Source organism: Lygodium microphyllum, chromosome 1 (genome assembly GCF_053477565.2).
Source record: "Lygodium microphyllum isolate KBCC chromosome 1, Lygodium_microphyllum_v1.1.10, whole genome shotgun sequence".
NCBI classification, from domain to species: Eukaryota; Viridiplantae; Streptophyta; class Polypodiopsida; order Schizaeales; family Lygodiaceae; genus Lygodium; species Lygodium microphyllum.
In genome coordinates, this window is record NC_141135.1 from 80,991,500 (window position 1) to 81,018,082 (window position 26,583).

Consider the following 26,583-nt stretch of genomic DNA (forward strand, 5'->3'; position numbering starts at 1 on the left):
ATGAATTTTCTCTCTTTTTCTCTCTCCTCTCTCTCTCTCATTTTTTTTTTCTCTCTTCTCCATCTCTCATTTCCCTTTCTCTCTTTCTCTCCCTCCCTCATTTCCTCTCCCTCTCTCACCCTCACCCTCTCTTTCTCTATTTCTCTATTAGATTTAATGATTTTTTTCTCTTTTTCTCTCTCCTCTCCCTCTCTCATTTTTTCTCTCTCCTCTCCCTCTCTCATTTCCTTTTCTCTCTTTCTTTCCCTCTCTCATTTCCTCTCCCTCCCTCACCCTGACCCTCTCTTTCTCTCTTTCTCATTTAGGTTTAATGATTTTTCTCTCTTTTTCTCTCTCCTCTCTCTCTCTCTCATTTTTTCTCTCTCCTCTCCCTCTCTCATTTCCCTTTCTCTCTTTCTCTCCCTCACCCTGACCCTCTCTTTCTCTCTTTTCCCATTAAGTTTAATGATTTTTCTCTTTTTCTCTCTCCTCTCCCTCTCTCATTTTATTTTCTCTCTTCCTCTCCCTCCCTCGCCCTCACCCTCACCCATACCCTCTCTTTCTCTCTTTTCTTATTATGTTTAACATCTTCTCTCTTTTTCTCTCTCCTCTCATTCTCTCATTTTTTCTCTCTCCTCTCCCTCTCTCATTTCCTTTTGCTCTCTTCCTCTCGTTATCTCATTTCTTCTCCCTCCCTCTCCCTCCCCCTCTCTTTTTCTCTCCCTCCCTCTCCCTCTCTCATTTCCTCCCCCTCCCCCTCCCTCTCCCATTTCCTCCCTCTCCCTCTCTTTCCCTCTCTTTCTCTCTCTCTCCCTCCCTCTCCCTCTCCCTCTTCCTCTCCTTCTCTCTCATTTTCTCTCCCTCTCTCAATATACACAAATTATACAAGAATAAATAAAAAAGAGAGAGAATACACTCTCCCTCCCTCTCATTCTCTCATTTCATCCCCCTCCCTCTTCCATTTCCTCCCTCTCCCTCTCCCTCTCTTTCTCTCTCTTCCTCCCTCTCTCTCTCTCCCTCTCCCTCTCTCATTTCCTCCCTCTCCGTCTCTTTCTCTCTCTCTCCCTCCCTCCCCCTCCCTCTCCCTCTCCCTCTCTTTCTCTCTCATTTTCTCTCCCTCTCTCAATTTAGACAAATTATATAAAAAAAGTAAAAGAGAGAGAGAATGCACTCTCCCTCCCTCTCCTTCTCTCATTTCCTCCCCCTCCCTCTCCCTCTCCCTCTCTTTCTCTTTCTCTTTCTCTCCCTCCCTCTCCCTCTCTCATTTCCTCCCCCTCCCTCTCCCTCTCTTTCTCTTTCTCTCCCCCTCTCTTTCTCTTTCTCTCCCTCCCTTTCCTCCCCCTCCCCCTCCCTCTCCTCCTCCCTCTCCCTCTCCCTCTCCCCCTCTTTCTCTCTCATTTCCTCTCCCTCTCTCAATATACACAAATTAAACCCTAAACAAGTAAAAGAGAGAGAGAATGGACTCACCGTAAAGATTTGCAGGAGGGTTTGGCAGCTCCTCTTCGTGACAGCGGCTTCTCCTCTCCTCCTCTCCTTGGCAAACGCCGGTGGCAGCGACGGCGGCAAGCCTTCTTCCTCTCCCTCTCTCACCCTCTATGCAAAACGGTTGCTCTCTCTCTCTCTCTCTCGCTCTTCCTCTCGACTAGTTTCACGAATGCACGAAATGAAACGCGCTCGGGTTTTGGCCCGCTTCTTTTTCTCTGTGGGGCATTGCTATTTGCGACGCTAATAGCGATGCAAATAGCGACACCGCTATTTCTACGTCGCTACTTGCCGTTGCTATTCCTTTGTTTCCTTGTAGTGAAAAGATTAACCTTCTAGGAGCAACAGATTATTTTACCTAGCTTTACAACACATTTGAAACACTTGCTCAAACATAAGAGATTATAGATTTGGAAATTGTTGATAAATAAATGATAAAGCTTGTCTCCCATTACAAGACTACATAGGAGGATAATGAAGAACATATCTGTTAACCCTGGTGCAAGAAAGGAAAAAGATAAAAAGAAGGAAGCAATTTTTTTAAAAAAATATAGGGAAAATCGAAAAAAGATGGTGTGACAATAGAAATAAGAGGGAAAAGGGCCAAAATCACAAAGATATCTTAAAAACCCAAGTGAGAGCAAAAGTCGAAGAGGTGCATTGTAATATGCAAACGCGCCCCTAAATCTTTGTAGAAGAGCACTAGGCTTCCTCCTGTGCAATTTGTAGATGAAGCCACAATGTAAATAGAAGGGAATAGAAAAAGAGGACCCAGGCTAAAATGGCCAGCCATGTAATAAAGAGGTGGGTGCCCAAAAGGGATTAGGGCATGTATAAAAGCCAAAAAGTGAATAGAGAAGCTCATTCTTGTGTATGGCCAAAACTAGCTCTTCTCTTCTCTTCTTCTTCTTGTTCTTGCTTAATTGAGCTTGTGCTTGAGAGAGGGAGTGTGAGGGAGTGAGGGAATAAGAGTGTGGGGGTGAGGGACCGTGGCGAAGAAGCTCTTCATCTTCTCCTCTCATCTTCTTCTTCTCTTCTCTTCTCTTCTCTTGTCTTGTGCCACATGGCAATGGAGCATGGAGCTTGGAACTGGAGGATCGAGCTTGCTTGAGCTTACACCTTGGATTGTGGAGCTACCATAGTGCTTGAGGGAGGAGGAAATTGGATCAAGCATGGAGGTAAGCTCACTACACTCATAGGTGTGAAAGCACGTACCACTATGTGAGAGATATCCATTGCACTCGGATTTAAATGCTTGAACTAATAAGCAGTTTGTAGATCTCGGCACTTGAGCTAAGGCTTCCACATTTTGTTTCCATTGTTGGGACAAACAGATTCAAGCTTTCAGTGCTTGAGCACTCCGAATCGAGCATCCAAGTAGGGATTTTTCCAAACCAGTGCTTGAGGTAGATAGGTAGGAAGCAAGGGAGTTTGAAGAGGTATTCGATCTTCTTAGCAAGTAAGTTTTTTTGAAGGTTATGCATAGTAGGATTTTTATTGTTGTAAACAAGCTAAACAGGGAAAAAGGGGAGAAAAAGAGCTCTAATGTATAATGCATCAAAGGGAAGAAAGAGGAAGGGCCTTAATAGATTAGGAATAGGTGGGAGAGCTCATTTGCTCAGTTGAGAGTGAGAGGGAGAGTTTGAGAGAGAGAGAGAGAGAGAGAGAGAGAGAGCTAGCTACATGCAAGAGGAGAGATTGTGCATTGTGATCTTCATCACAACATGTTCTGACCCTCTAGGTGTGAAGCTTTGCACTTTTGGGGTTCCATTCCCCCCCAACTATTATGAGACTGCTAGTACTACATAATCATGCACCAAGGGCAAGCCCCATAGCCGCCGTCGTCGCTGATGCAACATTGAAGAGGATAGATAATATCTTTGGTGAGACTACAAAAAACACATCGTCTTAGCAACAAAATAGGTTGATAACAAGGATGAGGGGTGAGCACTCACATCGTCACTTGCACGATCACATATAGTTAGTTATAGGATGAATTTTAGGTGCCACGCAGTAACTAATTAGATACTTGTGCATTGCATTTTAAAAAAAAGGGATGATTATCCAGTACTTAGCAAATTCTTCTTTACATCACATGAACTACATGAGGACTATGGCTTGAGCCTTGAGGGGAGGGTTACTTGGGACTTGACCGATGCTCATCTCCCTGATGAACAATGGCTCTTAGTGTTCAGGCTGTAGTATTGAAAGAATGCCAAGATATACCTAAACCATCTAGAGCCTAAATTTTTCAAGGACAGCAGACTGCTCTTTCGACACAAGTATATCAGGCCACCCCATTGTGTGGGGCGATCACATCAAAGTTTGTTAGGTGTTACGCATTTGAGAGATGTAGTGCTGCAAAACAAGACCCTTCTGCACATAAGATTGCATGGGCAAGTTTGGAGCATCCATGCTAGAAATGTGCAAAAGCAAACTTGAAGGGCTAGAAAAGAAATTGAACAATTGGAGAAGGGCAAATGGCATATTTCAAGAGGGAGGTCAGCATGGGTCGAATACAAAGACCAACTACATGCAGGATGCAAGTAACATGTGCATTGAAGATCTTGGTATATTAGGCTTGGTGTTGACCCTCATGTGCACTAAATGCCTTATGGGTCACCACCAAGTGAGGAGGGACCCTCACTACAATAGACGACATCCATTTTTCTTGGTGGTGAGGGTGCATTGAACTTCCTATGGGTCACAACTAAGCAAGGGAGGTCCCTCACAAGAGGATGAAGAGCCCCCCGCATCGCTTGGTGGTGACCCCCATGTGCACCAATCATCATATGGATCACCACCAAGCAAGAGGGGGCCCTCACTATATTGGAGTGCTCCCCTCATCATCACTTGGTGGTGACCCTCATGTGAACTTTCTCAAAGGATCCCCCATCACTTGGAGGACCCCCATAGGTTGATACCTTTAAGGTATTTTTGGTGCTATTTGGTACTTTTTATTTTTTAATATAAAATATTGTTTGGTACTTTCATCACTTGGTGGACCCCCTATCCCTTGGCAGAGGACCTTCCATTGCTTGGTGGTAACCCTCATGAGAACTTTTATAGAGGATCCCTCGTCGATTGGGGGAGGACTCCCCATCGCTTGGTACTCTTACGATATTTTTGATACTATTTAGTACTTTTTATTTTTGAATATAAAATATTATTTGGTACTCCCCATTTCTTGGCGGATCCCTATCACTTGGTACTTTTTGGTATTTTTGGTACTGTTTGATTCTTTTTATTTTTGAATATAAAATATTGTTTGGTACTCTGTGGTACTATTTGGTACTATTTGCACACCTTTATTGCACACATTATAGTGCATTTTGCACCCAACTGTTTGTACATTTTGATATCTCCCAAAATATTTTGGTATATTTTTTTGTGTATTTTAATACATTATGATTTACCTTTTGGTGCTTTTTGATAATATTGGTACTATTTAGTACTCTACTAATGACATTTTCATGTTTGTCCTGCAAATGGAATGTGATTCCCTCGTGATCAGTCAAGAGATTCACACCTAGAGCGATTTTCTTAAAATGCTGATTGCAAATTAAAGGAAGGTAGAAGGTTCACATTGTTTTCTAGACCCCAAGTTGTGGATAAAGGCAATACAATCCATGTTTTCACGACTTGCACTACTTGTGAGGAGTCTTTAGAGTCCACTTATGTAGTAGGTTCTTTCATGCTAGCTTGCAGGTACCAGTACCACCCCTTGTGTTTCACTGCCACTCTCATGACAAATCACACTTGTGTGAAAGCTAGATGCAATCATCAAATCCAAGAAGTGGCCAAGAGTTGGGTGCACAAGGGATATATTCAGGAGAGTAAGTAACTATTTGCTCCTTTCTCATATTGTCTGCCTTTTTTATTTCCTCCTTTTCTATGGGTCATCTTGCTGAACTTTGTATATTTCGGGGCTAATATGGCATACCCAAACAATTATGCTATAGACAAGGACCCAAAGGGTCTTGGACATGATTTTGGTGATATCAAGGAAGAGGTTCTTGTGGACCCTAAAGCAAGCAATGACAGGGGTGACATAGAAATCTATGCATAAATATCCATTGAGTCTATTGCATGTGAAGAGAAGAAGGAGGAGTTGGAAGGAGAGGAGGAGCTCACTACGATTCTTATCTTTGGAGAGTTGAAGGGGAAGCTGGAAGGAGAGGAGGAGCCTACTATGGTTCATGTCTCTAGAGAGCACAAGGGGGAGCTGAAGGGAGAAGGGGAACCCACTATAGTTCCTAAAAATGAGTAGAGACACTATAAGGATACGGAGGCATAACGACGGCATTTTCCAATGCAAAATATCGGCGTCGCTATTTGCATTGGTGCTTAGACGAAAAAATGCAGGACAAAACCCGAACATGTTATTTTGCGCGAACAAATGAAAGAGAGAGCGAAAGGGAGAGCGAACTCCATCTTGCATTTGAGAGGGAGAGGGAGAGAAAGAGAGAAAGAGGGAGAAGGAAAGCTTTGTTTTTGTTTTTTCTCCTTTTTTTTAACTTGTTTTTGTTAAAAATCATGTGTATTGAGAGAGAAAGAGAGGAAATGAGAGAGGGAGAGGAAGAGAGAAAAGGAAAGAATGAATGAGAGAGAGATGGAGAAAACATTAAACATAATAGGGAAAGAGAGAAAGAGAGGGAGAGGGAGGAAGAAAGGGAAGAAGAGAGAGAGGGAGGAAGAGGTTATTGTTATTGTTATTGTTGTTTTATTTATTTATTCTTGTTTGTTGTTGTTGTGGTTGCGGTAGCGGTAGTTGTTTAATTTCTTATTTTCTTGTTTGTTGTTGTTGTGGTAGTTATAGTAGTAGTAGTGGTAGTGGTAGTGATAGTAGTAGTAGTTGTTGTTTAATTTCTTCTTTTCTTGTTTGTTGTTATTATGGTAGTCGTAGTTGTGGTCCTAGTCATCATAGTCGTGATTGTAGTAGTAGTACTAGTAGTAATAATAGTAGTTTTCTTGTTTGTTGTTGTAGTAGTAGTAGGTTTTTTTTTTCTTTTCTTGTTTATTGTTGTTTAGTTTTCTTGTTTGTTATTGTTGTTGTTGTTTTTTCTTCTTTTCTTATTTATTGTAGTGGTAGTGGTACTGGTAGTGGTAGTGGTTTGTTGTAGTCATAGTCCTAGTCGTAGTCGTCATAGTTGTGGTGGTAGCAGTAGTAGTTGTGGTGGTAGCAGTAGTAGTAGTAGTAGTAGTAGTAGTAGTAGTAGTAGTAGTAGTAGTAGTAGTAGTAGTAGTAGTAGTAGTAGTAGTAGTAGTAGTAGTAGTAGTAGTAGTAGTAGTAGTAGTAGTAGTAGTTTTCTTGTTTTTTGTTGTACACATACCTTCTTCTCCAAGCTTCCCTTGTACACACCATCCCTCTCAAGCTTCCTCTCCAAGCTTCCCTTATGCAAGCCTTCTTCCACAAGCTTCTCCTTCAAGCTTCCATTGTGTAAACCCTCACTACCTCAAGCTCTTACCCTCTAGCCTCTTCAAGATTCCTTCCTCCATAACTGTTAGCCACTCCAAGCTTCCTTCTCTCCAAAGCTTCCTTTCTTTTACCCTCACACTGCTTCAAGCTTCCTTCCCCATAACCCTAAGCCGTTCCAAGCTTCCATGCTCTCCCTTGTCCATACCCTCATCACACAAAGCTCTCTGCCATACTCCTCCAAGCTTCCTGACTACCTTCACCATCAAGCTACCTCCACCACTTCTCCCAAGCTTCCTCCTTCCTCTACCATTTTAGCCTAAGCCTCATACCTTTCCGAGGAGAAAGTGAATCACTTTTGTATGTTTCACCATGCCTCTATGGAGACGTGGCTCGCTAGGTACTAGCAAGCTAGGAAAGATCGGGAGGAAGTACGATCTGAATTTCGACGTAGTACGCACTGTCGTCGTGTTGGGGGTTGAAGGTCTACCATCGGGGTTTAGAGCAGAAGAGGAGTGTGGGATTCAAGGTTTGGAGAAGGAGAAAAGATTGGGGTTTGATAAGATTTGGGTTTTTGAAATGACTTAGTTGAAGAAGAAGATATCAAGCTTTTTCTTTTTATTTAGCATACATGAATGGAATGAAAGACTTTGTCTTGATCACATCAAATGCATATGGGAATAATAAGCCATTACATTAGGGATAATCTCAGATTTAATCCAAATGCATATTCCAAATGCAAGCTCAAATGGTTTCCATTTCATGAACATGAATGGATAACAACTCCAAGATACAAGTATTTTGATGGTAGACTCAAATACATTCAAGACATAGATCAAAAGCTCATGAAATGCATTGATAAAGCATAAATTTAACTTCAGCCTTGTTTTAAAATAGTAATTTCCAGCCCATAATCAAGCTCCAAAAGTGCACATAATCCCATGAATAAGCTCCTCTAATCATTCACAAGTGAAGCCCTGATGTTAAGAGGTCAATTTCCTCTCTTACAACCACATAGATCACTTGTTTACTTATCAAAATGGACAAGAACAGTGGGCTGCCCTGTTTATGACTAGTTTTTTCAGTCCATAACAGCCCATACTCCTTCAAAATCGTCCCTTTTGCTTGCCCCAAAGTCATTCAAGTACTTGCGTACAAGATGGGCTTCATTGGACCATGAATATGGTAAAAGAAATGAGAGAAGACGTACATAAGAGTAGGCTGAATACTTTTTCTAAGGTTTCCTCCATTTATGGACTGTCATTGCATATGCCTCTATGACTAGCTAATAGACTTTCATGAAATTCTTGCATGACCTGTCTTTGAGTCTTCTTGTCTCCTAATATACGAACATGCACCCTTCCTTTGTTTTTCGCATGCCTCCAAAGATAGCCATCTTTGAGAAAGAAGCCATAAGCTTTTCTCTTGATTCTCTTGAACTCTTCATTAGTTCAATCTTCCTTCTTTGTCATAGTGCTTAGAAATTGGCCAATTTTTAGCCAATCACCTGCATAATATTCTTCTTTAAAGTGCGAACAAACCATAATAAAACATTGAGCATGCTGTCTTTCAACTGCCCACTGTCCTTCCATGGTTGTTTCTTATTTCTTTGCTATTGTAAATTTTGTTTCAACAGCTGAACCTGTTGTACTTGCTATAATTAATGTTGTACCTACATTTTTGATAGCTGAACCATCATTAGGTACAGCTGTACTTGCTGTTTTCAGATCTGAACCTGCGATTACAACATCATTTTTAGCAAATATAGACTCTGATTCTTCCTCATCCATCATCTCTTCTTCATCCTTATATTTGGCACGCGAAAGCATGTTAGCAACTGGATTATCTCTTCCTGCAATATGTTTCAAATCAGGATTTAAAGATTTAATATAGGCTGTCCATCTTAGCATAGCTATGTCGGGAGTGGAGCAGTTGGAAATCATGCCCAAGACTGGAAGAGAATCTGTTTCAACTATTACATGTGCGCCCATGAAGTTCTTTTGGTCACATTTCAATGCAGTTACAACTCCCCAAAGTTCTCTTTTAATTTGAGCATACCTTCTTTGACGTTCATTAAGAACCTTTGCTCCAAAGTGAATTGCATATCTGTTGCCCTCAAGGTCGTCTTGACCGACTGCCCATCCTATTCCAATAGGACTTGTGTCCAATGTGAGTATGATATGCTGTCCATTAGAGTAATTAGCCCTCTTTAAGGTGGGGGCTGAAATCAATAATTTCTTCAATTTTCGAATAGCTTGAGTATGCTCTTTTTCCCATATAAACCTTTGGCCTTTTCTTAGCAGTTGATAAAGATTTTCAGCAACATGAGCAAAATGTGGGATCCAAATAAGGTAGAAGACACATGCTCCAAGAAATCTTCTCACCTCCGAAACATTTGTGCATATTTCCCGCATTTTGCTAATAGCATCAATCTTGGTTGGAGAAGGCTTTCGACCATATGGACCACACATATGCCCTACCACAAGAACATCTTCGACTCCAAAAACAGATTTAGCTCCTGAAAGAGTAAGATGGACTTCTTCCAATTTAGACAAGATTTGAGCATAATCATTAATATGATCGAAAACAAACTTGCGACATCCAAGCTCATTGAGTTCTTCATTCTTCTCATAAACTTCACATCCTTTGATCGGTACATCATCAAGGAAAGGAAGAGTTAGTTGGGGAATATAATCTCTCAATACTTTATGCATGACATTCATCATGTGAGCTACTGAATTTGTAGCTCCTTGAGGTAGAGTACACATACGGACTAAACCAAGAGGCGTCTTCATTGTGGTAATGTCTTGGCTCTCCAAAGCAAGCTGAAATTGGTCATAGCCCGAATATAAATCTCCCACGGAATAAATTGCTCTACCTGCAAAAGCCTTAGCAAATTCATCAACAATTGGCCCTGAACCAACATTTCTAATAGTGACTTTATTCACAGGCTGTAAATCTTGAATGAATCGCAAAGATCCATTCTTCTTAGGCACGGTAAACCATCGGTTGGAATATGGAGCTGAAGATGGCTCCAATATTCATATTTTTATCTTTTCATTTAAAAGATCCAGTAACTTAGGAAAATGAGCCCTTGGTACTAGAATTGGTTTAAGATTCCAAGGAACGTGTGGGACTGTGAAAATCACCATTGGTGCCACAACACTTGGATCCATACAGCCAATTTCATGTGGTTAAAATGAAAAAGCTTTTCCATGTTTCTTTAACATCTGTATGAAGATTTGCTTTTCAGCTGGCAAGAGAAATGAGTCTTCACCAATTTTTAGCTCTTGTAAACTTTCAGCTGTAAATTGGTGACCAATATCTTCGGGATCATGAAGGCTTGGCTGTTTGGATGCCCTTTCTGCCAGTCCTTCACTTTCGGGAGGTAGAGGAGTAGCCATCGGCTTGACCTTCTTGTTGACTATCTTATACTTTGTTTCTACTCTTATCTCATCCTTGTTTGGCTGTCCAAAAGCTTCTTGATCTACAAATCCTTGAATTATATCATAAATATCCAATGTGCATACTTGTATGGACTGATTTCCAGCTTGATTTTTTGCATGAATAGCTGCATGTATTTCAGCCAATGTATCATTATAAATCAGCCCATGAAGTAGCCTTGAAATTTCTTCATTTTCAGCCAAAACATCAATTTGCTTCAGCTCTTGTTCCACATGACATAAATGCTTTCTTTCAGCCCTATTCATGGCTGAAAACTGTTTATAACACCCCACACTATTGGCCGTAAAAACCTGCAAGTCAGCTTTTGGCATAGCCCCCTTTACATGTGGAGGCAAATATTTATGACATGAAGTACCGCCATAGCCTCCACTTATAGCAATGCTACCCGAAAACCCTTAAATTCTTGGGCATTAGGAGGTACAGGATGATCTCTCAATCAATCTCTATTCCGGTGATGATTTACACATATAGCCAAAAATTGGACAGCTTTGTCATTATCCTTACTTCTTATTCGAGCATATGATGAACCATCATCAAGGGCCTTTGTCTCCAAACGAGATTCAGAAATAAAAGGTTGACCAAGAATGATAGGATAGATGCAACAATAGTAACTTGTACATAAGGGCATGCCGCATAGAGATCGCCATAGGAGTTATTGATTGCTTTCATGCGCCATCCTAGGTCCACATCTATGGGCCATCCGCCATTCTCGTGGAGACTTCTTGACATGACATTGATTTTCGAGCCATGGTCTATAAGGGCAATGCATGGAGTCTCTTTTTCTCCAATCTTGACAAAGGTTTCAGTGGTCGCCCTTTCCCAATGGGTACGGGAGTAGTGACTACTAGGAATAAAATGAGCATCATTTTCTTCTTGCATGTTGTGAAGATGAGCTTGTTTCTTATTCTTGGGCTGCACTTTGGATTGAGAAGACCCCACCATAACATTTTCTGCAATAGCTTCTTCAATTTCTGCTTCATAGATGTCTTCATCTTTGGCTTCTATGGCTGCAATCAATTCTTTGATTGCCTCCAATTGAATCCCTTGAGTTTTCAGCTTCTCTTCATCCTGCAAATACACATGAAGTGCTTGTAAAAAAGCATCCACAGATTCTTCAGTTTCCTCACCAACATATTGCCTTTTCCATTTAATTACATCAATTATTACATCATGAAATCCCCGTTTTGCAATTTCGAGAATTTCACCTAATGTAAATTCAATTCTACTTCCAAGAATCCTTTCTTCTAGGATCTGCTTGAGATCCGTCGCATTCTCTATGTCAGACTGCAACTTGTAGCTGGGATGTTTGCCTTTTTTTTTTCCCTTCCGTCTTCTTTGCTTGAGGGGCATCTCCCATATCAAGCTCTGGCGGTGGTGGATTTTCAGCAGCCTTCTACTGATCCGGTTTACTTCTTGTCACACGTTCAGTTGGCCCCAAAGAGGAGGGACCGGCAACATCTTCATCTCTTCTTCTCTTTTCTTCTACCACAGCTTCATGATTATTAATTTCAGCCAACCGAGCGAAAGTCGAAAATGAATCAACTAGCTCGGTCCATTCGGTTCTTCCTTGGATGCATTGACTGGCAGAAGTTAAATCATCTTTGGTTGCCTTGCCTTGCTCCATGCGATCTAAGGCCTGCATCCACACTTTAGATTTTGCATCAGTTTTACATGCTTTAACAATTTCATTAATTGGCTCAATTTGTAGCCCGTAGGTAGCTGCATCAATAGCTGCATAGGTTGTTCTTGTTGCCAAATCCTCCAGTCTTTTCTTCATGCCATTGTTACCGAAATTTGGCTCAAGAGGAAGCCCGGTTTCGGTTGCATGAATTTTACCATCCTTCCAAAAGACTAATTTTTGCGCTTCAACTTCACGGAATGCACCACACTCCCTCTTATCATGTTGTAGGCTATCACACCAGATACAACGTCTTTTGAAGCCTTCTCGTACGGGTCTTTGGGCAATTGTCGGTCCTCTTTCTTCCACTTTCACACCAAGCCTTTCCACCTTGGAATTAATCTCCGTTAGATTAAGATGGAGATCCCGCATGCTCTTAATTAGCTTGTCCATGACATCATTCTTTGGAGGTGGAACAACAGGATTTCTTGGTTGCTCGACCATAGAGACAGGAGGTCGAGATACAGGAACAGGCTCCTTCATGGATTTAGTTAGTGCAGAGGTAGATCCCCATCTTAAGCGCATCCGCTCTCTTCGAGCAATCATATTAACTGCTTTCGTGACATCACTCCAAGCAGTCTTCAATCCCATCTCAGAGTTAGGATCGGTAGCCTTTAGAAATGATTCAATCTTCTGACTTTCCATACCTTGCTGATCGTTAGGATCTAGTTGAGCAAATTTGCTTTCAAATTCGCGGTGAAGAGTAGTGGCGGTTAGTCCCTTATTGGGCCTTTCGACCCATTCAGTGAAGAATTTCTTCGTCATGAGGCCAGAATCTTCAAGAAAAAATTCTTCTCGAAGAGCCTTCTTGAATGCGGACCATCCCGCGTCTTTTTGGAAAAGACCATGAATTCGGTTCTAGAGGCCATGAAATGGGCAAAGTATTGGCTCCAAGCATGATGAGGAACTCCAAAGAAGACCATCTTGTCAGTATAGAGGTGGATAAAAGAGGACACATTTTTCCCATTAAATTGCTTGAGCTCCTGCCCAACTGCTTCCAAAGCTTTAATGGCAGCGGCATCATTCCGCTCTTCTTATTGTCTCCGCTATTGTTGCAGTTACAACTGCTGCTGAAATTGCAATTGTTGTTGTTGGCTTTCTTGCATTAGACGAGGAACCAACTGTTGCAAGGCATCTCCTCCCGAACTTGATGATTCTCCCATTGTACTTCCTCTTCCACGGCTGACCTTCATGTTGGGTTCACCACTGTCGTCGTGTTGGGGGTTGAAGGTCTACCACCAGGGTTTAGAGCAGAAGAGGAGTGTGGGATTCAAGGTTTGGAGAAGGAGAAAAGATTGGGGTTTGATAAGATTTGGGTTTTTGAAATGAATTAGTTGAAGAAGAAGATATCAAGCTTTTTCTTTTTATTTAGCATACATGAATGGAATGAAAGACTTTGTCTTGATCACATCAAATGCATATGGGTATAATAAGCCATTATATTAGGGATAATCTCAGATTTAATCCAAATGCATATTCTAAATGCAAGCTCAAATGGTTTCCATTTCATGAACATGAATGGATAACAACTCCAAGATACAAGTATTTTGATGGTAGACTCAAATACATTCAAGACATAGATCAAAAGCTCATGAAATGCATTGATAAAGCATAAATTTAACTTCAGCCTTGTTTTAAAATAGTAATTTCCAGCCCATAATCAAGCTCCAAAAGTGCACATAATCCCATGAATAAGATCCTCTAATCATTCACAAGTGAAGCCTTGATGTTAAGAGGTCAATTTCCTCTCTTACAACCACATAGATCACTTGTTTACTTATCAAAATGGACAAGAACAGTGGGCTGCCCTGTTTATGACTGGTTTTCAAAATCCTCCCTTTTGCTCGCCCCAAAGTCACTCAAGTACTTGGGTACAAGACGAGCTTCATTGGATCATGAATATGGTAAAAGAAATGAGAGAAGACGTACATAAGAGCAGGCTGAATACTTTTTCTCACATTTCCTCCTTTTATGGACTGTCATACCATTCATTTTCGTCATACCAAATGGACGGGTAAGAAGAGCTCTCACCTTCCTTGTTTGTATCTTCTTCTTTAGCTCCAATTTGCCTTGAGTTTGCATGCTTTGGAGCATGCACCATATCCCACAGCTCATCCTCCATCTACCACAGGTATGTAGGCCCATTTTTTGCACCGAAAAATGTGGGCTGCATCTTGCTCAGCTCCCACTTATCATTTTGACCATTTAGGTCACTTAAAAGTCATTTTAGTCCATTATTCCAGGTCCCACATGAACCTAGTGGACTTTTGGCACTTCTCTTCATTTCCAACCAAATTTTCCTCCTGAACCAATGTGACTTAGCCTGAAACTATCAATTACTTCCAGCTGATCAAGTTGTGGGTTTCCATAGACTTAATTTTTATCAATATTCATGGTACAACTAAAAATTGTATGACAGTTACAAAAGAACTTATGAAACTAAGTGATATCTAAGTTGGTTGTTGGGTAACAATGACTGAGTTATGTATGAAAATTCCTCATATAAATCCTAATAAAGTTCTTCTGTGATCATAAGAATTCTATGATTTATATTATGAACAAAAAACTTTCTAACAGTGCCATGGACCGATTCAATATCCTAAGGACATGGAGGAGATGCCGCGGTTTATGTCAACGTGATGGTTGCATGGAGCTTTGACCACAACGTCTCGTGAAAGGGCAGAGGTCTCAACCGAGGAGTGGGAAATCTCAAGGGGACATAGTCCAAAGGTGATTGCGTGTTTAGGTTTTGTCGTATCTATATTTTATATGCGACAACTAATTGAGTGTTTCAGTGTATAGTACAAAATATATAATGCGGCATGGTCGTGCGAACGACATTTTCACGTGGAGCGTATTGACAAAATGCGCTCCATAATAGATTGTGGTATCATGGCAAAGTTCAAGCAAGAGAGCTGACGATGAGCAACGCATCCAAACACAGTTATAGATGAGATGGAGTATTTTGGGAACTTGCAAAGTATTGTCACGGTGGATTACCGTAGCTTCTCCATGATCCTATTTGATGTGCAGTGGTTCAAAGTGGTACTTGAAGGGGCTGGAGCAACAATTCGACGAGGTCCATCTGGATTTCTCGAAGTAGATTTCGAAAAAAAATGGATAGATTTACGCGACACATTTGTGTTGCCGGCCCATTGTGAACATGTGCATGAACTCATGTTTTTCTAAATTTTATTACAACATGGTACATGCCACAATAGTTAAATCTCTATTGTACATGATTTTGAATAGGTAATTTTCTATCCAAACCCCTGACAACCTCGATGGTGGTACGCTATACCTTTAGCTCCTCGAAGTGCAAGAGTATATAATCAAAGTGATGTTTTGAGCATAGATGAGGACAATATGCAAATAGAGGGGTCGATATTGCAAGGGGTGGAGGCCACCGAAAGCTTGGAGCATGTAGAGGAGCCAGCATCGGGTAACAATGATGGAAATACAGGAGTCCAAGAATTCTTTGAGAATGGGGTGGACTCATCCTTTTGTGGTGACATGTCTATCGACCTTCCAGCTTTTCCTTTAACAAAGAGAGATTTGGTTAATATGGGGTGGGCCGTATCTTCTTTTCTAATATCTATGTGCCTCTCAAGAGTCCACATCCAGGGAAAAGGGCTATCGCACATGCGCGAGTGAGAAATAGAAAAGAGAGGGAGAGCTCTCTTAAGAGTGCAAGGTTTGCATGACCTGATTTTGGTGGTTTATGTAGATGACTTGGTCATTACAAGTGATAATGCATAGGGGATTGATGAGATCAAATCTATGCTACAAAAAGAGTTTCAGATAAAACATTTGGGAGAGCTGAAAATTTTCCTTGGTATTGAGGTTATATGAACATCTCAAGGGATTTGGATGTTACAAAAGCAGTATGCACATAATATGATAGAAAAGTATGGTATGCTAGAGTGCAAGCCCATGGATACTCCATTAGAGCAGAATATCAAGTTGATAGTTGATATAGGAAATGAGATTGAGAATCTGACTATGTATGGTTGGTAGTTCAATTTATCTTACTATCACTAGACCCGATCTCAGTTACTCAGTTGGCTTGATCGATAAGTTCATACAAAGGCCAAGGAAACCTCATTTAGATATTGTGAGAAGGATTATGATGTATGTAAAGGATACACTACACTATGGATTGTTTTATGAGTATGGTAAGCTTCTTGATCTTATAGGATACAATGATGCAGATTGGGCTGGATGTGTGTACGATAAAAGATCAACAAGAGGGTAGGGAAATTGTGCTTGGAGGAAGGGTTGCAGTCAAGCTGTATTGTGACAACATGAGCAGTGTACTTGTAGCAAGTAATCCTATTTATCATGCTAGATTGAAGCATATAGGAGTGCATTACCATTTCATTAGGGAAATGGTGCTTGACCTCATCCATGTGAAGACATAAGACCAAGTAGTAGATATGTTTACCAAATCACTTGGTAGATATAAGTTTACTCATTTCAGATTGCTACTTGGGATACAAGAGGTGATTTGAGCTTGAGGGGGGGGGGAGTGTGAGGAATCAAGCTCACTAACTCTTGACAGCTATATATTAGGTGTTAGTCATGTTTGCTTCAATAAGTGAGCAAGGACCTAGGTAGTGTGGTTAGGAGTTAGTAGGCCTATGGTTTTACCATTGTATATTAGGTGTTAGTCATGTGTGCTTCAATAAGTGAGTCAAGACCTAGATAGTGTGGTTAGGAGTTAGACCTATGGTTTTACCATTGTAGTGAAGTGTGTAAGAATTAGTAAATGAATGAAAAATGAAGAAGAAGAAAGAGAGCACTCTGCTTCTTGCGCTTGCTCTGTGTCTGTCTCCATCTCTCTCTCTCTCTCAATCTGTAACAATAATGCACCTAGTAAATAGAATTTTAATAAAGAGTCTTTGAAAGGACTTGAAATCCCACTATTGATAGTGAAAAATGCACCATTTTTTGATGTATCTATTCAAGATATTCATATTTTTAAGCCATTACATTGTTCAACGTAATGAAATTTAGCAAGCTTATGCTACTGTAAATGTTCAAGTTGGTTATGTGTGTGTGCAATTTTTAGGGAGCAAGTTTCAAGACAACAATGGTCAATTTTTAGCAACCTTTAGGATTGCAAAAATTGGTTCAAGCTTTTAGAAATTTGAGAGTTTTTAGGTTTATTTGAAATGTCAAGATTACATGATGGAACAATAACTTGTTTTCCTACAATAGCAACATGAAGTATCACAACAACATGAAAAGTAGGAAGTTTTGCAACAGCCTAAAGAATAGCAAGTAGAGCAACAATCTAAAAATCTAGAGTTTTAGAAATCTGAAAATAGATCTAAAGAACAATAAGTGTGGGTTATATAAGTTTTGGTTGATGTTCAAAAAGACTTTACAAAAGATATGATACTAATTGAAGTCATGAAAGACCATGATGAAAATGCATATGTATATGCAAATTTATATTTCTTAGGTCATGTAATGTCTTCTTTGACATTTAGTTTGTGTGGTACATTTCCATATATTTTTCATGATGCAGATCCTGAAGTGTCGTCCACATATTTTCTAATTGATGTGGCTACTCTTTACCATTGGAGTATGATCTACTTGTTGAATCATGGTTCTATGTTTTTATTCTCTATGAAATGCTATAGATGTCATTGCACATGAAGGATTCCTAGCCATGTATGTTTCTTTGAAATGGTTGCACTATATTTCACTATATATTAAGAGATATATGGGTTTAGGTTGTGGTTACCATGTATCCATCCACCAAGCTCTGCCATGTGTATTAGCACTTGGAATGAATTTTATACTTTATCTTGTATATGTCATATGCATGTATCCTTAGGAGGCTTCCAATTATCTTTACATTAGCCTAACATGTGAATACATTAGTGCATGCATGTTGGAGGAAGTTAAGAGTATGGAATTCTTGGGGAAAAAGCAAGTTGAGGACACAGAAGTGTTTTTGTCTACCTGGGCTTGTATTGTTCATTTATAACAACATGCCAATGTATCTTTTGGAAAGACAATGACAATATAGTCATGCCTATACTATCTCTCTAAATACTATGTCTTTTTTCTGAAGTTTATTTGCTATTATAATTAATTTTTGATTCAAAAGATCAATGGCTTGAATTATGCTTCTTAATGTTCAAGGAACATTTTGTATTGGCTATTGTTCTTGTTAGCATTCCTATTTAGGGAATATGCTTATATAATGGTGTTGTGACAAGGTGGTGTTTAACTGCCCAATGTTAACTTCAAATAAGTGGTCGATTTAGCCTTGAAAACTGCCCAATGTTAACTTCAGCTAAGTGGTTGATTTAGCCTTGCTTTTCGAGAAAGAAGAGTTTAGTTTATTTTTGGAAAATAAAAGAAAAAGGGTGTTCTCTCTCTCTCTCTCTCTCTCTCTCTCTCTCTCTCTCGTAGAAAAAAAGGGCAATGCTCTTGCACAAGTGCCTCCTTATTTTGTGCTATATGTAGAATAAGCCAATATAATGAAAAGAGAGAAGAATATGAGAGAGGTAAATGAAAATTGGCTACTTCACTAATGAGAAGGTAGATTGGATATGCACATAGAAGAGGATACAATAGAGGTCTAAGACTAGTAGAATAGAGTAGAAGAGCTCAGAGAAAAGGGGTGTCTAAGGGTTTTTGGATTTTAGAAGTGAAGTGGGATGGAGTAGAAGAGCATAGAGGAAAGGGGTACCTAAGGGTTTTTGGATTTTAGAAGTGAAGTGGGATGGAGTAGAAGAGCATAGAGGAAAGGGGTACCCAAGGGTTTTTGGATTTTAGAAAAATCAATTTGACCTTCAAATACATTTGGAAAAAAGCACTACAAGGGAATGGGGCAATAGCGACGCCGATTAGCGACGGCGGATGTCGGCGTCGCTATAGGCGTCGCTATATGCGTCGCAATTGGCGTCGCTATATGCGTCGCATTTGCGACGCAAATAGCGACGCATATAGCGATGCCAATTGCGACGCCGCAGGGAAAAAAAGCGCCGCCGAAACCAGAGCGCCGTTTTCATTTTGTTTTCTTCGCCTTTTGAGAGCGAGAGCGAGGGAGAGAGCGAGGGAGAGAGCCAAGGCTTTGTGGGAGAAGAGGAGGAAGAGACTTGCCGCCACCGCCGCCGCCGCCACCGCCACCGTCGTTGTTCGTGAAGGAGAGGAGGAGCCCTCGTTGCAAAGAGAAGCCGCCCACGCTCGCCATATCTCATTGGTGAGTCTCCCTCTCTCTTTCTTTTACTTGTTGAAGGTTTAAATCGTTCTCTTTTGTTTGTTTAGGAGAGGAAATGAAAGAGAAGGAGAGGGAGAGGGAGAGAGAGGGAGAGAAAGAGAGGGAGAGGGAGAGAAAGAGAGGGAGAGTGCATTCTCTCTCTTTCCCTTTTGCTTGTTTAATGTTTAAATTACTTTCCTCTTTGCTTGTTTAGGAGAGGAAACGAGAGAGTAAGAGAGAGGGAGAGGGAGAGGGAGAGGGAAAGAAAGAGAAAGAGAAATAGAGGGAGAGGGAGAGGGAGGGGGAGGAAATAGGAGAGGGAGAGAAAGAGAAAGAGAGGGAGAAGGAGGGAGAGTGCATTCTCTCTCTCCCTCCCTCTCCCTTTTGCTTGTTTAATGTTTGAATCACTTTATTTTTTACTTGTTTAGGAGAGGAAATGAGAGAGAAAGAGAGTGAGAGGGAGAGGAAGGGAAAGGAAATGAGAGAGGGATAGAAAGAGAAAGAGAGGGAGGGTGCATTGTATCTCTCCCTCTCCCTTTTGCTTGGAGGATGTTTAAATCACTTTATTTTTTGCTTGTTTAGAAAATGAGAGAGAAAGAGAGATAGAGAGGGAGAGGGAAAAAAAGAGAAAGAGAGGGAGAGGGAGAGGAAGAGGGAGGGGGAGGGGGAGGGGAAGGAAATGAGGGAGGGAGAGGGAGAGGGAGGGGGAGGGAGGAAATGAGAGAGGGAGAGAAAGAGAACGAGAGGGAGAGGGAGAGGGTGAGAGAAAGAGAGGAAGAGAGGGAGAGGGAGAGAAAGAGAGGGAGAGGGAAGGGAAGAAAATTTAAGATAATATACGTATTGATAATGGTATGCAATGTGCTTTGCATACGACCACGTACTTCATCAAAATGAACCCAAAATTATTGTTATAGAAAAAGAAACCCTTAAATTGAGTATAGGATAATTTCTCTCAGGTCTTATGACTATGAGTAGAATTGATTGAAATAAATTTTATTACTATAGTTATAAAATTTCATAGATGGCGCGCATTAATTTTAAAATGGATTACTTATACTCAAAGCCGAGATATAACAAAAAATTATCTACCGGGACAAACAAATCGTTGAGCATGATACAAGGCCGAGATATAACATCGGAAAATCTCTCGACTACTATATACAATGCAAGGTTTATGGTCAACTTGCAACTTGACGTACATCTCCATAAAGCTATCCATTTAAGCCTTGTTTGCTATAATGTAGATAAGATGGCAAACGAAGAAGGTCCTATTGTTCAAGACCGCGAGTCGTATCTTAATCAGCGTGTCCCATGTCCTTGCTCTCAATGCAAGTTGGCAATTAGACGAAAACACCGATTGTCTATAGAACACGTACGACGATTTGGCGAGTTTCAATCTGAGATCATTGATCAGGCGATTGCAAACTTTCAGCAAACGGTAATTTGAAGTTAGCATTTTTCATGCATTGTACTCTCAAGCTGATTGAAAACCATACACAATAAGATTGGGTCTTGTTGGTAAATTTTGTATCCAGGGGGGTGATGTCTCGACCCAAGGGGGAGTGCACCCTTTGCGGCCAATTAGAAGAGTTCGTGGACGTGCGATGGATGGATTGCAGGAGCCAATCGACCACTCGCAAGGCCCATCTATACCGTCAATGCCAGAGGAGACAGACAACCTTCCCGACTTGCCTACAATCTTGGAGCCTGAGATGGAGGCAATGATCGATGCATTGATTCCCATGGATGTTGAGACATCTGACCCGCTCAGAGAGGAAGCATCCATACCATTATATGATGGGTGCCGAGTATCTCGGTTGAAGACATTGCTTGCACTCTTAAGTGTGCAAGCAAAATACGGTTGGAGCGATACGAGTGTGACTGAGTTATTCAGGTACCTTGCACACAGACTTCATTGTTTTTTTTTTAAACAGTATTATTGCAAACATGGATAGATTTTTCAAGGTGTTTTATGATTTTTTCAGGTTATTGAAATATCATATATTGCCACCTGCAAACACCATGCCTGAGTCTCGTGATGATGCGCGACATGTTTTACGGAAGCTTGGCATGGACTACAATAACATCCATGCATGTATCAACGACTGCATATTGTTTCGAGATGAATACGAGAGTATGGAGACATGCCCAAAGTGTGGTGCTCACAGGTATCGACAGGACTTGCAAGGGCAAACCATCCCTCAAAAAGTCCTCAGACACTTTCCGCTCATCCCCCGCATAAACCACATGTTTCGCACGTCTGCCATGGCAAGCTTGACAACGTGGCATGTGCAGAATAGGTCCACGGATGGAGTTCAACGAATATCAGCAGATTCGCGCGCATGGAGCCACATTGACTCTACCTTCCCAGGCTTTGCGCGAGAGCCAAGGAATCTTCGGCTGGGTCTCGCCATGGATGGTGTGAACCCATTCGGTCTGCGCTCGACTTCTTACAGTGTGTGGCCTATAATGCTTGTCAACTACAACATTCCTCCATGGCTTTCTACGAAGAAAGGACATCTCATCCTTAGCTTGCTCGTCCCGGGCTGCTACAAAGTAAAAAATATGGACGTGTATCTTCGTCCATTAGTCGATGAGCTTAAGATTTTGTGGGAGGAGGGGGTCACGGTGCAAGATATGAGCAGGCGCGATGGTCGGCGGTCAGCCAACATTCGAGCCATTCTCATGTGGACGATGCATGACTTTCCGGGATTGGGAGAGTGCTCAGGTGAGCAGACCTTTGTTCTCGCCGGTAATATCTATATTTTATTTCATTCAATCAAGTATTCACTAGGTCGTGGATCGCCTTGCAGGTCTCGTTACCTCAGGTTATCATGCATGTCCATTGTGTGGGCCACAGTTAGACTCCCGAAGGTCACGAACCATGAAGAAGATGGTATATCAAGGACACGCCGCTTTCTTGCCGAAGGATCATGAACTCAGGGAAGGTTTTCTTGGACGACCTCCAGCACGTATGAACGCTGCAAGCTGGTACGAGCTGAAAATGGTAAACCCGGATTCACATCCAAATGGAATGCGGCGGTTCTCAGTTTTCTACGAGTTGCCATATTGGACCCACTTACAGGTCAACCACTTGTTGGATCCCATGCATATTTTCAAAAATGTGGGCAGCTTGCTAAGGGACCACATCACAGGAAAGAGAGACACTATAGGGGCACGAATGGATTTAAAGGAGGTAGGTAAGATGGAGGCGCTTTGGCCGCAGTCGAGTGCTGAAGGGGGAGTGCAGCTTCCTCGCGCTCCCTGGGTTTTGTCTACCAAAGAAGAGCGCATTGTGAAGCAAGTAATCAAGTCTATCCGCACTCCGACGGGTATGATGCACACCCTCTGGCGGCACCCCTTTGTGTGGCACTCCGGGAGAGGGTACCCCCGTCGGTACACCGGATATTCAGGGATCTCCTGGATATGCCCAGGAGCGTGGACGGAGATGGGAGAGGGCCCATACAAGGCACACTCCTAGGGATTATGGATACCTAGTGGATGGCAGGTCAGGAGCCATCATCATGAATGATGAGGGGAGGAGGGTGATGGCTCGCATGAGGGAGTTGTGCCAACAAGCTTTTCGGCACAACGTCCTGGATCATTGGAGGAACATACCGGAGGGGAGCAAGGAGTACATAGTAGTATCCTTGCACGAGGAGTTCCCGGTGCCAGCCGCAGTGGATAGATTCTCTACGGGCTGGATGATGGATTGCATACGTGCATACATGTCACATAGACGATCCGACGCACGCAAGGCAATCAAGAGTGGGGCTCCAAAGCTCGAGTGGTTAGATGCAGACGACTAGCACCGACTGAGGGAGGAGGCTACAAATTCGCTAAGACGTTGGAGTCAGCAGCGGGAGGCGGCGAGGGCACGAATCGAGGCCGGATCGGTACATCATCTTGGGAGTGGCGGCCACAGGACATATTTGGAGGACTTTGTAAGATTCTCTTTTGTTTTGCTTATTTGTTTTTTTGAGATATTCTTTGTACTGACAATCATGTTTCTAACAATTAGCATTTTGTTTTCTTTGCAGCACTCCATTACAAATCGCAATCCGCAAGGCCTTGAGACTCGATATGCGGAGAGGCACGGTCTCAGATCTTTGATCGACCGATTGTATAGATGCGGCGGCCCAGTAAGTCACTCATCTTTCTTGTCCGTAGTTACCATGAGATATTTGAATGCATTATTGTATGGTGGATTGATATGTTGTTTCTTTTTCTACAGAATCCGTTTGATGCTCCTTTACAGCGGGAAGAGCTTTCGGGGGACGACGATTTGTAGCTCGCCCTTGGATCCTTAGAGCTCACATACCTTTAGTTTTTAGTCGCCCAATCTATGTAGACATTTTCTATGTATTAGTGATATTGTTTTATGATTGTACCAATCGCATTTTATGCGATATCATGTATTTATTTCATCCATCAGTTTTATGATTTCAGTATACATTCTTTTTGTTTGCAAACGCTTTGTATGAAGCAGTGCAGAAACTATTTTGTATGGCTCTCATACAGCACACAGTGCTATATGTGGCAGGGCAGCTTGCTGCCCTGCCACAATTTTTTTTTTCTCTGTTACCGTTGCTATTTGCGTCGCAAATTTACTGCACGCGTCGCTATTGCCGTCGCTATCAGCGTCGCAAAATCTCTGTAACCGTCGCTATATGCGTCGCTATATTCGTCGCATTTGTGACGAATATAGCGACGCATATAGCGACGCATATAGCGACGGTTATAGCGACGATTCTATGGCGTCGTTAATAACGACGCTTTTTGCGACGACGGGGGCAAATTTTGTTGTTTGAATTTTCGTCGCTTTAAACGTCGCTATAAGGTCTATATCTTGTAGTGAAGGTAAAAATTGACAAATGGTTTTGTTTCTTGACTAGAAGCTAGCTTATTAAAAATCCCATAAAGATACTAAAAAGAAATCTTCAATTTTTATTTATTTTTATTTCTATTAGAACATGCCATTTGCAAAACTGATTGTTGAAGATATGGAGGAGAAAATTTCAAAGAACTTGAAAGATATTCAAATTAAGATGACTAGAAGAGAGTAGCAGCCACTTAGCCTAGCTCCAATTTCAGCCCCAACCTCTTCTACTCCTATAAATTCTTCTAGAAATGATATGTTCGCTGTTGCATGTGGTGTGATAGTCTAGACCATGAGTGAAAGGACTATTAAGATTTTGAAGAGGCAAAAAGGCTGAAGTTGGTAGTTTGGAAGGACAAGATGATATGTTTCAGAGATATAGAGCAATCCATTAAACCAAATTTTGGTAAAGGAGGTATGAAAAGATTATTGGAGGAGTCTCTTTTGGGCTCTTCTTATATGATGCAAGAGGTGGCAAGAGAAGCTGCTGCCTATGTTCTTCAGTTGGAGCAGTTTGCCAAAAGATAAATCTCCAGGATTTAAAGTGCTTGTTGAAGAGAAGCAAAAAAGATATAATGATCAGCCTAAAGGATCGAAGAGGGTGACTAGGAGGAATGATCCAGCTTCTTAGCCTTCTTCTTTAGGTCTACAGTAGAGTATAGGTGATGTTAAGAAGCCAAAAGTTCAAGAAGATCATAAAGCCCCAAAGACAAAGGATCCAAAGCCAAAAAAGCAACCTGGGTTCAAGTTGCTTTCCGACATTGAGACGACCATGGATTTGAAAAAGGTACATGAGGATCAGATTCTTAATCACAAAATTGAATTTACTCTTGCAGAAGTCTTGGGGATTTCCAAAAGAGAATTTCATTATGTTATCATCGACATCATTAAAAGAAAATGGCAGGTTATTGAAGAGCAGACACATGATATGATCCATCGAGAGGCTGTTGCCGAGGCTATTCTCTATGACTTGCAGATTGAGGAGATTGATTCTGATGATGAGACTATTGTGGATTCTACAGATAGAGTTATATGTATGCAGTCCAAGAAGTCTCTTCATCTTTCACTTCAGCCCATACAATATGATGAGAATGAAGATGCGACTAGATTGGTGCCTCATAGCCATTTTTCTCGTAGTCAGTGGGCTCGTGTGACTACAGAGACTGTAGTCAAGCTTGGCGAGATAGAGACCCCTTGTGTTGCTCTTTTGGACCATGGCTCCAAGATTAATAACACAATATTAGTGAGTTTGGGAATCTCCCAATTCCCATTTTTTGAATACTAAAAAGGTGTCGTTCGGATAGCATGCCCATAAGTTTCTCAAAACCATACGATGTGACCTATCATTGGAAATCACTTGAAAATTGGAATCTATTGAGCTATAGAGCGCTCGATTTGGAGTTATAGTGTTCAAGTTATGACAAATCCAAAGATTTGACCACGTGTCTCAAACTTATGGGAAATTCCCATATTCCCCAATATGGTGTTTAATGTCATAGTGTGATGTTTATATAATATTTGGTAGGTGGCCAGTTGATGTGGATCATGGTTGGCGCATGCGTGTGGCCAACAACAATGCATGAGATTTATATGATGCTTGTTTGAACTTGAAGATTTCTATTGGATATGTGGGTGAGTCTTATCATTTTTTTGTGTAGAACTCTTGTTCTGATCCTATTATTTTGGGACATCCATTTATTGTAGAGTCTCGGATGGAGACTAAGGTTCTAGATGATGGGTTCGCATATGCACGGATTCGAAGCAAGGATGGAAAGAGGGCTGTCCAATTCATGAGAGTTTGTGTCAACCATCAAAGTAATAAGGATTCCTTGAGGGATTCCCGTCTTCTAGCAGGAACAACCGGATTTTTGTTAGGTAGTACCACTGTCTTGCAAGACGATACTGGTACGAGTCAGGGAAAGCTCTTGACTCCTTGCAGCGGAAGTTTTTCCTCATGTGTTAATGGTGTATCCATTGAAAGTAATTTGTATTTTTAGCATATTTCTGATATGCCTAGAGCTACTAGGTAGTATGTAAAAAGAAAAGAAAAAGAATTAAAGCTTGTAGGTGTTTTGCAAGAAGAAGACTGGATAGATGGTCTCTATGAAGGACTTTCATGCTCGAATACTATGGAAGATATTTTAGTATTGCTGAATACTAACAATCAAGAGTTGTCATATGTCTTACAGGTCCATTCTTTGGCAATGTATTGCAAAATTGCTGATTTTATGCTTCAAGAGAATTTGGCTGTTGAGGATTCTCAGCAAAAAGTATTCCTTGCTGAAATATTTCAGTAAAAAGAGTTGGATGCTACTATTTATACACAACAAAATTTGTGTTTACCAAGGTATTTTCAACAAGGGCTGAAATTTGTAGGTTGTAGCAATGAAGCCAAATTTCGGAAAAAATATAAGACAGTTGACAAGAAGGTTAGACCAGTTGTTTGCAGGATTGCTAGCTTTGGA

The 26,583-nt window shown here is 41.2% G+C and overlaps 1 pseudogene; it reads left to right on the top strand.

Annotated features, from left to right (window-relative positions):
• LOC148041308 (uncharacterized) overlaps nt 1-4,153 on the top strand; it is a 33,303-nt pseudogene extending 29,150 nt beyond the window's left edge.
• The last annotated feature ends 22,430 nt before the right edge of the window (nt 4,154-26,583 follow it).